Below are 6,242 nucleotides of genomic sequence, written 5' to 3'. Positions count from 1 at the left end.
GCTGTACTCTCTTAAATTCCAAAAAGAACCATTTTGAACCATCAGTGAACAGTTCTTAAAAGAACCATTTTTTCTAAGTATGAGCTTGTTGATAATCTAAATAACCTATTGTGGAATGGAAAAGTTGAAGGTTCTTCATAGAACCATAAATGGCAAAAATTGTATCCAACAGGTGGATTATGTTCTAAACCTGTTGAATTCTACCTCAATTATTTGGATTATTGTTCATTTCTGTTAAAGCAAGTATGCAGGTGCATCTCTCGGGCTTCTAGCAGTGGGCTGGCTAGATAAACAGGCTCGGGGTCGTGACTCCCGGAGCTGCATGAAGATGAAAGAGTTAAACAGGCAGACGTATGTAACCTGTGTGGCTTTGATCTTCTTCAAAGGTCACTGATCCATTCACATCAATCTTCATGTGACCCTGAGCCACTGTAGAGGGCGCTGTCTTTCACTTGAACAATAGGTCAGTTCTTTGTGTGGACATATTAAAATTTGACAGTGGAGACACCGAGATCACAGTGAACACAGTCGCACAGACATCATAAAAGATCAGTCAGTGCAATACTAGTAGTTTTGATGCACATCTACCTTCGCAATAAACAAAACACTGCGGCTCTGTTCCAAAACCTACTGAGCTGTGATGCTTATTAAATAGGCAGATGCCTTCTAAGATAGCACCTGGTTAAAAACGGAACGGCATAAAACGCACAGCAGACTCAAATAGCAGAAATATTGGGTGAAAGTTTTATTTTATATATATATGTGTGTGTGTGTGTGTGTGTGTGTGTGTGTGTGTGTGTGTGTGTGTGTGTGTGTGTGTGTGTGTGTGTGTGTGTGTGTGTGTGTGTGTGTGTGTGTGTGTGTGTAATAAAATATATAATATATAATATATTAAAATTGATTATTATAATTATGCATTTTTTATATTATATGAACTAAATCAATTTTGTTAAATGTAAAAAAATATATCGGGTAATTTAGTTTACATTTTTAAATGCAAAAAAAATGATTAAAATATATATAGACACAATTTTCTAAATATATATTATTATTATAACTTATTATAAAATATTATTAGGTAAAATGCTTAATTTTTAAACAAAATACAAATTACAATGTCAAATTACAAATAAATATTATTAGGTAAAGTGCTTAATTTTTAAACAAATTACAATTTCAAATTACAAATAAAAAAGTTAAATAATACAGTTGATATTATATGAAGTATTCAAATTTTTAAATGTAAAAAATACAAATTCTAAAAAAAGGTAGATAAAATAATATCATGCAATTTAGTTTACATTTTTAAATGTAAATAAATGATTTTAAAAAATAATAACATATATATTATATATATATATATATATATATATATATATATATATAAATATATTTTAAATAAATTAAAATTAATTATTATAATTATAATTATTTTGTATATTATATGAATTAAATAATGTTTGTTAAATGTAAAAAATATATTGGGTAAATTAGTTTACATTTTAAAATGCAAAAAATGATTAAAAAAAAAAAAATATATATATATATATATATATATATATATATATATATATATATATATATACACAATTTACTAAATATATATTATTATAAAATATTATTGTTTTTGTAATAGTATGCTTTATTTTTAAACAAATTACAAATTCAAATTACAAAAAAAATTAAATAATAATAACACAATACAGTCAATATTATTGACTATTTTGTAAATAATATAAAGTATTTAATATTTTTTTAAAGTAAAAAATCCAAATTCTGACAAAAAAAATAGATACAATTATATTGGGTAATTTAGTTTACATTTTTAAATGTAAAAAAATGATTTAAAAAATAAATATATATACACAATTATAATATATATATTTATATATATATTAACATTAATTATTATAATTATGTATTTTGTATATTATATGAATTAAATAATATTTGTTAAATGTAAAAAAAATTGGGTATCGGGTAATTTAGTTTACATTTTTAAATGTATTTTTTTTTCTTTGAATAAATATATCTATTAATATAAAATAAATATAATATAAAATATTATTGGGCAAAAATGCTTCATTTTTAAACAAATTACATATTATGAAGGTGTATTTTTTTTTTTTAAATATAGTGGATATTATCTATTATATATTAACTATTTTGTATTTTACAGGACGTATTTAATATTTTTTTATGTAAAAACTACAAATTAAAAAAAAGATAGATAGATAGATAGATAGATAGATAGATAGATAGATAGATAGATAGATAGATAGATAGATAGATAGATAGATAGATAGATAGATAGATAAAAAATAAATGTATTACTGTGTTACTGACATCTGTTTTACTTATTTAGTCATCTTGAATAGATTTTTTTGGATTGTTGCTATCGATTCTTGGCCTTCACTGTGAAGTGTGCAGTACATTACCATTAGGCTTAAAATGCTGTCTACATAGGCACCTCCCTAGGTTTTGGAACTTACCTATGTACGCTGTCAGACGCTAGCGCTTGAAGTTTTAAAGAGTGTATATTTACAAGTAGGAAGAGACGGATGTCTCTTTTCTGTCTTAGAGTTTGTCTGAAGCGTGTTTCATGACGTTCAAATCTGACAGCAGCAGAAATGCGGATCCTTTGAAGTCAGCGGTTGTCCCTCAAATGGCAGACAATCCGACGCTTAGCAGACACAGAAAGAGGAGCAGAGGGAGGGGAATAGCACCACCTCTCTCCTTCCTCCTCTTCTTCCACCCAGGGCCCGGCAAACAAGCTTTCAAATGTGACACTCCGTCACAAAGTCGCCTGAGGTCACGGGAGACACCTTTAACATCGCAGTTTATTTTCATTGTTCTGGTTTCCTTGTTGAAAGAACATTTTGATTATGCATTTCGCATTATGTTGCACGTGCTGTTTGGATGTTTACAGAATGCCTTCACGTGCTGTGTGACATTGCATCATCTGGACTCTTTTTTCTCTCTTTTTTTATTAATCTAAATGCTGGTGCAGCTTCCTGCTTTGTGGGTGTTTTCCCTTGCCTGTACCACGCTATATGTCAACACTGTCAGATACAACACAAATTTATGCTGTCATGTCAAATATACATTACAAATATTGACAGAATTACCATTCAGCCCTGAGAATGACATGAGAATACAATATCATGAGAAATGTCAGCTCCATCTGTATTCCAACTGTGATATGAAAATATCACATATGAAAATAACCATATTTTGCATATCACGCATGTGTTAAACATAGAACGGTCTGGTCATTATTCTGGTTATAGGTATCACTGGGAATCTAAAAATTCCATATAATTGCTTTAATAGATGATGAAGCTGACATCATGGTTGTGACATAAAACATGATTACCTAAAGCATAATTATCTAAAATTATATGTAAATCTCACCAGAGCCTGTATGGCCTTAATAAACTCATAGCAGGTTCAAATATAGAAAATTTACCACAAATTATCTGATTTTTAATCACAAAGTAGCCACACAGCTGTAAAATATTGTAGGTGTAGTATGCTTTTATTTATTATTATTATTTTAAAGATCATTTTATTACATAGAAAGAAACCTATACAGCTTTAAAACAATTAAATAATTATAGAATTTTCATTCTTAATTTAAAAATCTGTCAACTCTAATTTTAATCTACATTAAGTATTGAATGAAGTCAAAAGTTTACATACTGTACACCTTGCAGAATCTGCTAAATGTTTATTATTTTACCAAAATAACTGACCTGAATAAGACATTTCACATTAAATATGTTTACATATAGTCCACAAGAGAATAATAATAGTTCAATTTATAAAAAGAACCCTGTTCAAAAGTTTACATACACCTGATTCTTAATACTGTTCTGCTACCTGAAGGATCCACAGCTGTGTTGTTGTTTTTTGTTTTTTTTTATTTAGTGATAGTTGTTCATGAGTCCCTTTGTCCTGAACAGTTAAACTGGCCACTGTTCTTCAAAAAAATCCTTCAGGTCCCATAAATTCTTTGTTTTTTCAGCACTGAGGTCAGCTGAGGGACTCATATGCAACTATTACAGAAGGTTCAAACACTTACTGATGCTTCAGAAGGAAAAACGATGCATTAGGAGCCGGGGGGTGAAAACTTTTGAATTTAAATATCAAGGTAAATTTAACTTAACTTATCTTTTTGGAAACATGTAAGTATCATCTGAAGCTTGTGAAGGGCAGTACAAAATGAAAAAAATATGATATTTAGGCAAAATAAGAAAAATGTACACATCTTCGTTGTGTTCAAAAGTTTTCACACCCCGGCTCTTGCATCGTTTTTCCTTCTGGAGCATCAGTGAGTGTTTGAACCTTCTGTAATGGTTGTATATGAGTCCCTTAGTTGTCCTCGGTGTGAAAGATGGATCTCAGAATCATACAGTCATTGTTAGAAAGGGTTCAAATACACAAAAATGCTGAAAAACCCAAGAATTTGTGGGATTTTTCTGAAGGATTTGTAAGAAGAACAGCATTTATTTATTACAACTATTATTTCCTTTTGTGGACTATTATGTAAACGTCTTTTATGTGAAATATCTTATTCAGGTCAGTTATAAATAAAAAATAACATGTATTGTATGATCCCTCTTATTTTGGTAAAATAATTAACATTTTACAGATTCTGCAAGGTGTATGTAAACTTTTGACCTCAACTGTGGATTGAGAAGTAAAATGGAACATTTGTTTGAAGAACATTCTAGTTATCATCTCTGATTAATAAAAAGTAAAAATGTTGGTATTTTCAAAACTGGGACAGATATTTGGTCCCATATCTCAGTGATCTGATAACCTTTCCACATCCAGGGCTCCTGTGTTATTCATCAGGCAGCAGGGACAGCCCGGGTGCTGCGCGGGCCATTGTGTGCCATTGTAGGTCACAATGGAACTTAACACTTGACAGAGCCGGGGACTTCTTGTCAGGAGCTGAACTTGATCCTGGTGGTTTGTTTCTATTGAGCAGCTCTGGAGAGAGGGATTTGACCTTGGGGCAGGAGCTTTCTTAATATTTGATTCGTGGGAGTGAAAGGACGGAAAAATCATATTCGACGATTAGGTCTCGGGATGTCTAAAGTATCAGTCGTCATAGAGAGGCGTTCGTTGTTGAAACTCAAATAAGTGAGAATGTCTTTCTCATGTTTCCCGTGCAGGAAGTGCTCTTGTTTTGCTTAGACAGATGTCAGGTTTGCTGAAGCTGGCCGTACAGATGGACTAAGCTGAGATGGTTAATCATAATGCTCTGGGCAGAGTAGACCACAATACCACGGGCTAGAAGAGGTCACGTTACTGAGGGGTTGGGTAACCCCAGAAGGATAATCCCTGGACCTGGTAAACCGGTCTTTAGAAATTCCCTGTCTATACCTGGAAACCTCAGGCCTTCTCGCATTGTCTGTTGATTGGATGTGCATGTGCTTTGCTCCACTCCCTTGGGATTAGCCTTCAACTGTAGGCTGGACCGTTTCTCCTCCCGTATGCCGTCCTCGTGTCCTTCCTTCTGCATGGACAGCACACTGGTTCAAAATAAGCCACTTAAAGGGATAGTTCACCCCAAAATTCTGACATCATACTCACTCTCATGTTTGTTCCAAACTTGTATGACTTTTTCAACCCAGGTTCAATGGAAGAATGTGCCTGTGGCGATGTTTCGTGACGCTTTCAAAGTGAAATGTCCAGTGAGTGGCGCTAAAAGCATGTTCACTTTCAGTCAACGTAAATCTGGTGATGTTTTGTGAATAGTGCTAAAATGCATTTGAAAATAATGTACTAAGTAAATTAAGCCCTACCCTAAACCTAAACAATACTGTTAACAAAAGCAAGCGTGAGATAATAACACATTTGATTAAACAACCATGTCATTTCAGCTTGCCATTATACATTTTTGAGCTCTTTTATCATACTCGTGTTTCATGAGACTCGTACCAGATGTAATGCTGTATTGGTGTAATGCTGTACCGGGTGCGCTACCAAGCAAGTTTACTATCTCAAAAAAGACATACATGGAGCTGGTTTTGTGATGCAAACGTCACAATGTATTCGTCTGTCTCCATAATTATAATTTGTATGGAAAAGAATAAAAGACATTGGGGTTTTATTGTCACTATAGTGTTTCTATGGAAGTTTATTTTCATGAAATGAAAAAATAAAAAAGGTAATTGCGGTATCTTTTTAATCTCACAATTCTGACTTTTTTCTCGCAGTTTTGAATTGCA

The sequence above is a fragment of the Garra rufa genome, chromosome 22 (assembly GCF_049309525.1).
Source record: "Garra rufa chromosome 22, GarRuf1.0, whole genome shotgun sequence".
Taxonomy (NCBI): domain Eukaryota; kingdom Metazoa; phylum Chordata; class Actinopteri; order Cypriniformes; family Cyprinidae; genus Garra; species Garra rufa.
Note: the sequence above shows the minus strand (reverse complement) of the source record.